Genomic DNA, 11,682 nt, shown 5'->3' on the forward strand with positions numbered 1-11,682 from the left:
ATTACACCACAGGAAATAAAGGCTAAACACAGTGAGTGATTCTGCCATTTCTGTGTGAATTTTCTATGTCATGATGTCTGATGACAAAGACACTGTTTCCCCACAAACCACAGACAAGAAGGAAAGGACACTAAGCTATCTAGCATGTGTGAATTAGGGCTTGGGGTGTCGTTAATTTGGTAGAATACTTATCTAGCATAGAACAAGCCCTGGATTGGATCCCCAGCACCTTATAAACTGTGACTGCACTTAACTGTGATCATACATCTTGGAAGTGGAGCAAGAGGCTCAGTAGTTCAAGGTAATATTTGGCTACACAGTGAGTCTGAGGACAGCCTGTCATATATGAGACCCTGTCTTTAAAACAACAACAGCAAAATGTGTAGATTGCTTTTCAGGTCCTCAACAAACAGTATTACCCACCTCTTTACTTGTGGGGCATACATGTTAAGACTCCCAATGGAGACCTGAAATCTCAGACAGTACTGCACCCCATATGCCTGACTATGCTAGAGTGTGCTTTATAAATCAAGCACAGCAAGACCGTCTTAGTTACTGTTCTGTTGTTGTGACAAAACGCCATGACCAAGTCACTTTACAAAAGAAAGCATTTAATTTGGGACATGTGAATCCAGAAGGTTAAGATCCATGGCCATCATGACAGGAAGCTGGGCAGCAGGCAGGCCTGGCATGGCATTGGAGCAGAAGCTGCGAGCTCACCTACGAACCAAAGTTTAAAATAGTCACAGTGAGACATATCATTGCCCTCTTAAGCGGGGGGGGGGGGGGGGGGGGGGGGGGGGTATTTTTTAAAGGAAGTGTTGGTCATTCAGGAAGGAAATGAAAGGACATGAGGCACTTTTATATTCTTATTATAAAAGGAATCTGCACATGTGCATAATTAATATCTTAGTACATGCACGATGTTAGTGGCTTGCTTGCTCTGAGTTAATCCTCCATCCAAGATGGCCCAGAGGAGAGCAAAAATAGTGCAGGTAGACACTAACTACACACAGCATCTCAAGAATGTCTCTGACCAGATATCCAGTGAATAGGAAGAAAGGCAGCACAAGCTCCAGCACTGAGATTGTGATGCTGAGCTCCAGGAAGCCTTCCCTGTCCACCCAAACTAGTTACCCCTCATCTGCAAATCTGCTGCCCAGCACATTGCCAGGGACAGGAATTGTCTAAAGATGTATGTCTGCTTCCTTCGGGAGCACCTAGCCCCAGGTATGTCAGGACCCTGATTTCTTCATCTCAGCATCCCCAGCACCACATCAGCAATAGGCAGACCACAGGGATTTTCTTCCTGGGCTGGTTCTGGCATGGGTGGAACTACACCTCGACCAGTCATCTTCCTGGGTCATGGAGGACTCTGAAGTGTTGCCCCTGACCCTATGGGGCACTGACCAAGGCTCAAACAGCATTCTTATTACTTCCTGAAAGCCTCCCTGTCTGGGGGCTTATGGACTGACATGCCGTAGGTGAATTCCAAGGTCCTGCTGACACTCAGCAAACAGTGCCACAGTGTTGGTTTTGGGACTTCCACTGAAAGCAGAGAGTGGTGTCTCGTTTGAGTCATTCCTTAGTGGCTGTAAGGAATCTGGTTTGCTTTGGCTGGGCACTTTCCATTTGTATGGATCTTGGAAACTTTATAGCCAGAAAAAAAAATAGAAAAAGGATAATAAAAATTGAGAGCCAAATAGTGTAGGCTATAAGTTAGGGCAGCAAATATAATGGAAGGACTAACCTGGCCTGGAAACCAAATACTCTCACCTCTCCCTCCCCTCACCCCCTCCCTCTGGCAGGTTTGACACACCTGATCTACAGAATAGGGAAATAGCAGAAAAGTGAGAAGCTCCAGTAGAGACACTTATGGAGCCAGTGCCCCTGTCCCATCCCTGTGGGGTTTAGAAAAATCCGAAAGACAAAACATTGCCAAAGGCTTCTGGGGTCAGGGCAACCACATCAGAACCAGACTCCACTTACATCTGTATTGCAGTAGATTCAGGGCTTTGTGACAAGTTTTTGTTTGTTTGTTTCGTTTGATTGGATTTTTTTTTTTTAATGGAGATTTATTATAAACTCTAAAACTGACTCAACTGATGACCTTACCCTGGAATCATCCTGCCCTGATTTTGCAGAGCTGGGTTAGAACCCAGAGCTTCACCTGGACCAGACAGATGCTCTGCTAATGGCCCACATCCCTAGCCCTCCGCCTCCCTGATCTCAGCCGTATTCGGTTCATGTGTAAAAAGAGATGCCATGATTCACGGCAGCTCAAATCGTTAGTCATCTGTCAGCTTCCGTGTACTGCTTTGTACCCTGATTTTGATCTCATTAGTATAATTTTAGACATGCCTGTTGAATTGCATGCAGCACAATCAAAGCCAAAGCTTCATTTACTCCTTGCTTTTGTTTGACCCTTTATCTCCACTCCCTGAATTTGCCCTGTCCCAGCACACTGGATGAAATCCCAGCCACACAATGGGTATTCTAGCCACTCTAAGCCACTAAACAAAAGGACCTCTGTCTTGACCTTTAACTGCCCCCGGCCCCGCCCCCGCCCCCGCCCCCGCCCCCCACTCCCACCCAATGCTAAGCACTCTACCTGATCGCTTAGGAGGAGGGCATAGGTGATGTCATCATTCTCCCAGCAAGTACTCAAGCCTAAACTCGAGAGAAGAAATGTGAGCAAAGATACAGTGCTCATGGATCTTACTGTATTATTATTATTATTATTATTATTATTATTATTATTGTTAATTATATTCAAGTTGTCAGATTCGTTACAATGTAAAGCTTTATTTTTTAGTGCATGGCTGGAATATAGCCCAGGACATGGCACATGAGAGGCAAGAGCTCTATCGCTGAGCCCAACGCTGTCTTGATAGACAGTGACTTTCCTCTAAGAGTGCTCTGAGGTAGCAGCCCCCCCCATCAGAGGTCTAGGGAAGAAGAGTAGACAGAAAAGGGAGGGAGAGTGGGAATGGAAAGATAAGGAAGAGTAGATAACACTCTGCATGTAATGTGGATAAATTATAATAAATAAAATATACATATAAAAAAAGAGTGCTCTTGCTCACATTGCAGTTAGAGGGCACAGTCACCAGGGGGCAGTAAATGTTCTTTACTTTGCTTGTACTGTTTTAACATAGTCACATTTCTTTAGAATATAGTTTTTCCCTCCCTTCACAACAAAGAAAATAAACACCTAAGCCACAATCATGTCAGCTTTAGTTACAATTCAACTTCCCCTAGTCTAGACTCAGACACTTCCCCAGTAGCTTCTTGTATAGCAAATTGCCATTTAAATTTTTCATTAATATTACATTGTCGTGAATGCGCTATGCTAGAAACAGACATGCCGTGTCTTTCCAAAATATAAGAATTTATTAAATAAAATTAATTATAATCTATGTCAATTGCAATTTGCCAACTAGTCCCAATTCCCTTGATAGCTGGCCATTGGCAAATTCATGCTCTTTTATCCTGATCTTGGTTACTAATATTAACTCTCAGATCTCACACATTACATAGCAGTGTGTGTGTGTGTGTGTGTGTGTGTCTGTGTGTGTGTCTGTGTGTGTGTGTGTTACAGGATGATTACAAAAAAAAAAAAACTTAGAGGCCAGACTACAAGGCATTCAGGGGCCTTACTGGAGGCAGAGGACAAGGCTTGACAGGGGTACAGAGAGAGTCACTGCAAAGCTGTAAGATATTTATGAACCCCATTGAAGAACTGCTGGATGTTTAAAGAGCCAGGCTGCAGGGTCTGAAGGTTGAGCTCAGCTTTCATGTTGGCTCAGTTGCAAAGGCACAGAATAGCTAACGTGAGGGGCAGGACCAGGCACTGACAAACAGATGGACTGACGGTCATAGTGGGTGGCAGCAAGCTGTGGGGGCTGAGCTGAGTTGCCGTGTCCAAGACAACTGAGGGTTCTGTGCTCCTGGATACACACACTGGGTGGTCACATTCAATGGATACACACACACACACACACACACACACACACACACACACATACACACTGGGTGGTCACATTCAATGGATACACACACACACACACACACACACACACACACACACACACACACACACTGGGTGGTCACATTGAACAGTGTCACCATCAGTGCGCTGTGCTCTTTTTCTGGGGTCCAAGTGAGGATGTTGTATCCTTCATTGGTCTGGTGTTTTGATAATGTCTTTTCTGACACGGTTTTAATGTCACAGATGCCCATACATCTTGATCAACTTTAGTAAGTTTATGGTTGGTAGTTTTCCTTTTTTACTTTGGGGAATAAGTTTTTGCTCTGTGCCTCATGATTGGTGGTGGACAGGGCACTTGTGTCTATGTGCACGAAGTACACTGTCACTCTGCCTCTGCCTCTACCAAATGCTGTGTAAAATGTAGTCACCCAGGGTAAGGCACGGCGTGAAAGCTGCTGTCTCACACAATATGGAGTAACAGAGCAGGCTATGGTCAGATCTCTATAGTACTAGTGTGTATTACTATTCCAATATTAATTTACTCAGACTAATTATTAGTATCATTTTAATAAAACCCATTGGCTTTCCTATATACAAATTTAAAACCTTACGAGTGGTAGTGAATGTGACACCACCTTATCACCACATCGCTCCTGCAAGATGATTAAACTTAGCCCAAACACACCCCATGTAGGAGCTCTGGGGAAAGCATAGGATAGCTGGTTAAATTTGAATTTCAAATAATAACAAATTATAGTTTAATGTACAGCTGAGAACACACTGCATGGAACATAAGTAAATTTATACTAAAAACAAAAACAAAAACAAACTGTGTCACCAAAACACAAATCTAACTGGGCTAAATTGGGCAACTTAACCAGTATTTTCTGTATAAGGAAACTGGCTCTCTTGTCCGGGGTTGGGGGGGGTGGGGGGGATTGGCAGGGGGAGACACAAAGAACTTGACCTATATTGCAGCTGAGCTTCCAAATCCCAGAACTCCTGGCAATGCCCTCTCTCCATACCATGCTGCCCACTACTTGCTGTGCTTGCAGTTTCCCATCAGTCAGTTGCTCCCATTGCAGGTTAAAGAACACTTGTCACAGTTGTCACAGGTTCTCAGCTTACTAGGGGGGAAAAAAAAAGATTCTTCCTGGCTAAGGACTTACCAGGTGGTGCACTCCCAAGACACTTTCCTCCTTTTGCATTTTTTGGCTGGTTGGTTGGTTGGTTGGTTTTCCAGAAACACAGTAAAAAAATCTCCTTCAACCTTTGCTTTTGTCTTTTGATATTTGTGTTTCTATAATTCCTTTTAAGGCTAACTCTAGTAGATTGAGATTTAAATATAATGGTCCCTCGTGACTTGGTCTTGTGCCTTAAATTACCTGAAGCTCAATAATGTAATGTCAACAGAACATACAGAGAAAACAAAATAAGACCGTTGTGTTCCAGCATTAACGATATCAGATACTCTGCCAACTTGAATTTCATTAAAGGATTTAGTGTGCTAAGAAGGGCTGTAGGAGGATCATCTTCCCTTCTCCCAAGGTTAAGGTTAGATGCTAGGATAGTGGTTCTCAACCCTTGGGGGTTCTAATGACCATAGGCGTAACATATCAGATATCCTGCATATCAGACACTTACATTATGATTCATAGCAGTAGCAAAATTAAAGTTGTGAAGCAGCAACGAAATAATTTTATGGTTGGGGGTCACCCCAACATGAGGAGCTGTGTTTAAGAGTCATCGCGGCATTAGGAAGGTTGAGAATAAAGATACATTGAAAAGGTTGCATATAAGTGTTCAGAATGGTGTCTGTATATGTGAGCTATTGGTTCCGTTTTTACTAACACCTGGGAACCTGTGGTCATATCTGGAAGGGTTTTCATACCTAACAAACCATATCAGTGTAGAATGGAGAGTTAGGGCCCAAAGATAAAAAGATAAGGCTGGCAAACAATGGAGAAAGTCTACTCAGTCATTCAATGGTCACACCATGAACAAGTTTTGAAGGTCTGGGGAGTCTAATGCAGTGTGATAATTCCATGATACACAATGCCTACCACATCATGGAAATACAGAATGAACCTGAGCCAGTCTAGGAATCCAAAGCCAGTCATAGAAACTTCTAGAATGATATCCCTGCTAGTGTTCACTGAGTAATTATTAATCAGGCTGAGATGGTACCTTCCAGGTAGAAGAGCAGTATAAATGCTACTGTTTGGGTATAAAACACTACAGTGTATGTGGAGGAAATGGAAAAGACTCATTGGCCCTTTATTGGGAACCCAAGACTAAGAAATCTACAGCCCCAGTAATAATAGGACACCATCTATAGCCCCTTGTAGAAGGAAGACCAAAGGGAGAAGTTCGTCCATCTTCAGCAGACAAGATGGTAACATCACAAGACAAGAGACTTGGTGACACAGAGAAAGGAGAAAGTGGTCTTATTGTGACCACCGAAGATGCTATTTCATGTACCACCCAAATTAACTTTAGTAACATCACTGCAGTGAAGAGTTCTAGCAAATATATGGGCTTTCACAAAGTCTTTATCACACAGGTCTCATTGGTTCCGTGTTATGTATGAGGAAACTGATTGCAAAGCAATTGAATGGTTTTTCTCAAGATGCCATATACAGTAACAAGAAACATAAGGATCAACATATTTGTTGTGAGTTATTTTCTCCTCCCTTCCTATCACTTTAATCAAAGTAAACCTTTTTTTAATCTCATCTTTTATTAAATCAATACCCCGAATCCCACAGTTCTGCAAAGCTTTTCCAAGCCTCCCCCATACTACAAGGCATAGATCCTTTGATCTGCCAGGCACCCAGTGGCAATGACAATGAATTGTCAACCGGGTGGACACCCGCATCCACAGCATAAAGGAACCACAGTCATCTAGACCCACAAGGAAGCCCTGTAGCAAAGACTGGACTTTGATCTGGGTCTTGAAGAAACTGGCAGCCCTTACCTCATTAAAAACATGGAGTAGGAAAGGAAAAGATTTTATGCACAGTGAAGAAGAAACAATTTGGACAAAGGCCTGGCCACCTCCCTTCCCCGCCTTTAACTTTAAATCAGGCGTGTGTCACTGAATGACAGGATATGCTACTAAAGCTTTATCACTGGGCAATTCTCTTGTGTAAACATCACACATTGTACCTTCATAAACCTCTATGATATGCATCACTCACCAACACAGCCTTTGATGCAGTCAAGAGAAGTGGTAAATGTGGGATTTATGAGGCTGCTGCCATTGTAGCATGCACATGGTTTCATAATAAGCTTTTCCATATAGGTAGGAGTGCACTCTAAAGTTATGATAAAAGTATAGCATAGTAAATATATAATCTAGTAACAAGATTTGCCTTCATTATCAAGTTATATACTATATATAATTATATTGCTAGACTTTTACCTGTCAGCAAAAAGTTATTTAAACTCCAGTCATTACAGGCGCATGACTAATACATCATCTCTGACATTATGATGGCTACTATCAAAGGATACAGGCTTTTCAGCATCACTATAACATATGGAACAATGATGGTATGTGTGGTCCACTATTGACCAAAACACTGATACATGGTGTGTGGCAGCAGCATTATAGCAAACATCATTTATACAGTGGTTAGTCCATTTAGGCCACTATAGGAAAATATCTAAGACTAGGTAATTTACAAACAATAGAAATTGATTTCTTAGAGTTTGTGGGACTGATGAAGACCCAAGGTCCGGACACTTGCAAATGTGATGGCTGCTATCTTCATATGGCAGAAGAGAAGAACGAAGGAAATACACGCCTGCAAGCCCTTGTCTAGGGGCTCTAATGCAATCCACGAGAACTCCAAGCTCATGGTGTGATCCCCTCTCCCATCTGAGTTATTAAGCAGGCCCCACTCAGCTTACCTCACATAATGAAATGAGAGTGGACACATCCAAGGTGGCATGGTAATAAATGTGCCTGACTTCTTGACACTACCTCCTTAGTGATTGAATTTAAAAATGTGAATTTGGGGGAACAAATTCTGACCGCGGCTTAATCATATTCTATGCTCCACATGGGTTTTCAGTGTCTCCTATTAACAAGGCAATTTAGGGGCATGATGATGAATGAGACAAAGTTCAAACATATGCTCACCAGGAGAGGCAGAACATATGCAAGTGTCAAGAATGAAAGACACCCCTGTCTCGAAAAACAAACAAACAAAAACACAAAAACACAAAAATGAAAGATACGAAGTGGAAACGGCATGAGCAGTGTGCTCCTGGCGGCTACTAGACCAATGCAGACCGTGGGAATCCTTGATGGCTTTCTGGGACCCACCTGCCCAGTGTTGCTGCCAGCCTTTCCAGGATGAGATTTTCAAGGATCAAGATGGACCAGGCAGAAACAGTCATAGATAAAAAAGGCACATTTGTGGGGAAGTTCAAGGCCCAGCAAAGAGTGGGGAGTTATAGAGAAAAGAGTTGAAAATTAAGTTCTTAACGTGGATAATGACAAACCATTGTGTGGAAAGAACATGGAACTTTGGGTTCCTAAAATAGAATTTTGAGTCCACCACTGACTTCCTATGGGACTTCAAGCAATTTGCTTAACCCTGAGCCTCTGTTTTCTCAGCTGAAAGAGAAGATCACAGTCAATCTTCAGGTACACATACAGTGGTGCCCTTTCAACTAGATGCCCAAGTAATTTATTCAACTGTTTTGAAACAAGGAAAAGATGAACACTCCCTCGGGTAGCAGTTCCCCGTCTTTCTTGTTTAATTTCAATCAGGTTCCATATTCCAGCCAACCAGTCATTAATCTGTAGTTAATCTGGTAATAAGTGCTTCTCTTTCCTTGTACTTGGCCCAGACCTTTCAACAGAGATTCATATTAAATTTCATTACTAATGGTATCTTGTTTCACCCACGCACTGTGACATTCATTGAACGTCTGGCTTCTGGCCTGCCCCTTGAATTAGCTGAGCTCAGAATGGTTGTGAGGATTACATGAATACTGTTAAAATTACAATATTACCATTGACACTGGTGCCATGGAGGCCGAGCAGAGGTAATTTGGGAAGACTATCTCATAATCCAAGGAAAGGTCTAAAGCTCTAAAATAAAAGAATGGCTCTGGGAATAGGGAAAGAAATGAGAGATTCTTAAAGTGTGTACAGACATGGGGCCCCCAGGCCCCAGCAAATCAGAACTCTGCCTCTAAGAAGATGATAAGGAAGCAACAACTTACTGGTGAAGAGGATAGGCCAGTGGCTCCATCCGGGTCACAGTCAGTTTGAAGAGCCAGTGCCAGTGTAAATAGACACACAAAGGCACCAGGCAGTTATAAATTCAATCTACTCAAGAGAGAAATGAATGCACACACAGCCTTGGTGTCCCAAGTAATTCTATGAACTGGTCTCCAGGAGGCCAAGACTGAGCCCTGTGAAGGAAAGAATGATGGAAAAGTAAGAGCACTGGGAAGGGGTAAAAAAAAGCCCAGGATTATCTAGACCTCTGGTTTGCCTATAGGGCTGACAGAGTCAGGAAACTTCAGACATCACTAATAAAGCCAAAATTGTCTACAGAAATGGTATTTATGGCTGGCGTGGTAGCACATGCCTTTTAATCCCAGCACTCGGGAGGCAGAGGCAGGCGGATTGATGTGAGTTTGACGTCAGCCTGGTCTACAAAGCAAGTCCAGGACAGCCAAGGCTGTCACAGAGCCCTATCTCAGAAAAAAAAAAAAAAAAAAAAACCTGGTATTTGTATTCCTTAAGACATCTCAAAGAAAAACCTTAAAGACAATGAATAAAGTGTGCTCTCATGGGAACAAATGATCTATAACCCTGCATTTGGCATTTCTCAGTCCCACACCTAAAACACACCCCTTATATATAAATCTACAGATCACTTAGGTATGTCTTTTAACAAACTCCTGCTCTGCTTCGTACTGACTCAAACTGAAATCCTTGTATTAGTTTGCCTGCTCTTGGGAGCCTTTTTCTCCAACTGGGTTGCCAGGTCCAGACTTGATATGAAGGTTTGTGCCTGGTCTTGTTGCATGTTGTAATGGCATGCTCAGTTGATCTCCCTGGAAGCCCTGCTCTTTTCTAAAGGGAAACAAGTGCCGAGGATCTGATGGGGGGTGGGGGTACTTGGTAGAGTGGAAGGAGGGAGCCTATAGTCAGGATGCATTATATAAGAGAAGAATAAACAAAAAAGAAAAAAGGAAAAATGTAAATACCTTCTTTTGTACTCACCATGCCCCCAATAATCACCCCTTTTTGCTTCTGAAGATTCAACTCATGAGGCCAGACAGGTCACTTGGACTGTGGGGTGATTTGAATGAAAATGGCGCCATAAGCTCATAGGGAGTGTCACTCTTAGAAGGTGTGGCCTTGTTGGAGGAAGTATGTCACGCAGGCTTTGAGGCCTAAGATGCTCATGCCAGGCCTAGTGTGATCTTCTCTGCCTGTTGCCTCCCGATCCAGATGAAGAACTCTCAGCTCCTTCTCTAGCACCATATCTGCCTGCAGGCCGTCATGCTACCAACCATGACAATAATGAATTAAACCTCTGAAACTGTAAGCCAGCCCCAATTACATATTTTCTTTTATAAGAATTGCCTTGGTCAAACTGATTTTTTTTTAAAATTTATTGTAATTTATTCAGATTACATCCCAATTGTTGTCCCCTCACTTGTATCTTCCACACTATTCTCCTCCCTTTAGACCTCTGACTGAAGGGGACCTCCTCCCCCACCATATGACCACAGCCAATCAGGTCTCATCCAGATAGCCTGCATCCCATTCCTCTGTGTGCCACCAGGCCTCCCCACCAACGAGAAGTGATCAAATTGGGGGCACCTGAGTTCATACAGTGGTCAAACTGTTCTATCCCAAGAATTCAGAGATCACTCTCATTTATCTGGACTGGCTTTGGGGCAGGATCTCATTGAATGGGCAAGCACATACACCACTTTCCTCCAATCGGTAGACGATGTATTATTCTGTAGATGAACAGAAAAGGAAGTCTCACAGGGAACCAAGTCCCTCCTTCACTTCCTGACTATAAGGGGTTATAAGATCTCTTGAAAAAAAGGTCAATTGTGCCAACCTCAAGTCACATATCTAGAGATGATACTAGACCAAGCAAAACACAGCCAGGGTACCAGATTGGTCCAACTGTTTTAACCTTTCTCTCTGTCTCTCTGTCTCTGTCTCTGTCTCTGTCTCTGTCTCTGTCTCTGTCTCTGTCTCTCTCTCTCTCTCTCTCTCTCTCTCTCTCTCTCTCTCTCTCTCTCTCTCTCCTAGACTGTCAGTTTCTTGAGAGCCATTCTCGGGGTACAGAGAGACCTAGTTATGCTCCTGAGTGTCTCTGGTATGGGAACTCAACTCCCGTCACTCTTTCCCAACCACTCAAGGAGCCACTCACTTAGGCCCCTGCTTTGAGCCTACTTACTCAGGCCTTATTTTCCCTACACGTGACTGAAAGGAAGGACATTGCTTGGAGGGTCCTGATCTAACTGATGGGACCCTAACCCCGCTCAGTGGGACAGCTCAGTAAAGAACTGACCCCTCCAGGATGTTTACAAGCAGTCACGGCTATAGGCTCCTGGTTACACTGGATGATGCGCAGAACTCCAACAGTTATGTAACTTGTCTTATGTACATCGGGTGTAACTCAGAAACTATATTT

General features: G+C 43.2%; 1 long non-coding RNA gene across 2 annotated transcripts; it reads right to left on the minus strand.

Annotated features, from left to right (window-relative positions):
- Positions 1-618: 618 nt before the first annotated feature.
- LOC311599405 lies at positions 619-8,487 on the minus strand. 2 transcript variants are annotated; one of them, XR_014779883.1, is made up of 5 exons: positions 8,325-8,487; positions 5,017-5,118; positions 2,612-2,670; positions 1,476-1,650; positions 619-720 (listed from the first exon to the last, which is right to left on the minus strand). It is a non-coding gene; the product is annotated as an uncharacterized lncRNA (long non-coding RNA). The 2 variants fall into 2 exon arrangements; XR_014779882.1 differs by lacking the exon at positions 5,017-5,118.
- Between the last annotated feature and the right edge of the window lie 3,195 nt (positions 8,488-11,682).

Source organism: Acomys minous (assembly GCF_964271855.1).
Source record: "Acomys minous genome assembly, chromosome: 1".
Classification (NCBI taxonomy): domain Eukaryota; kingdom Metazoa; phylum Chordata; class Mammalia; order Rodentia; family Muridae; genus Acomys; species Acomys minous.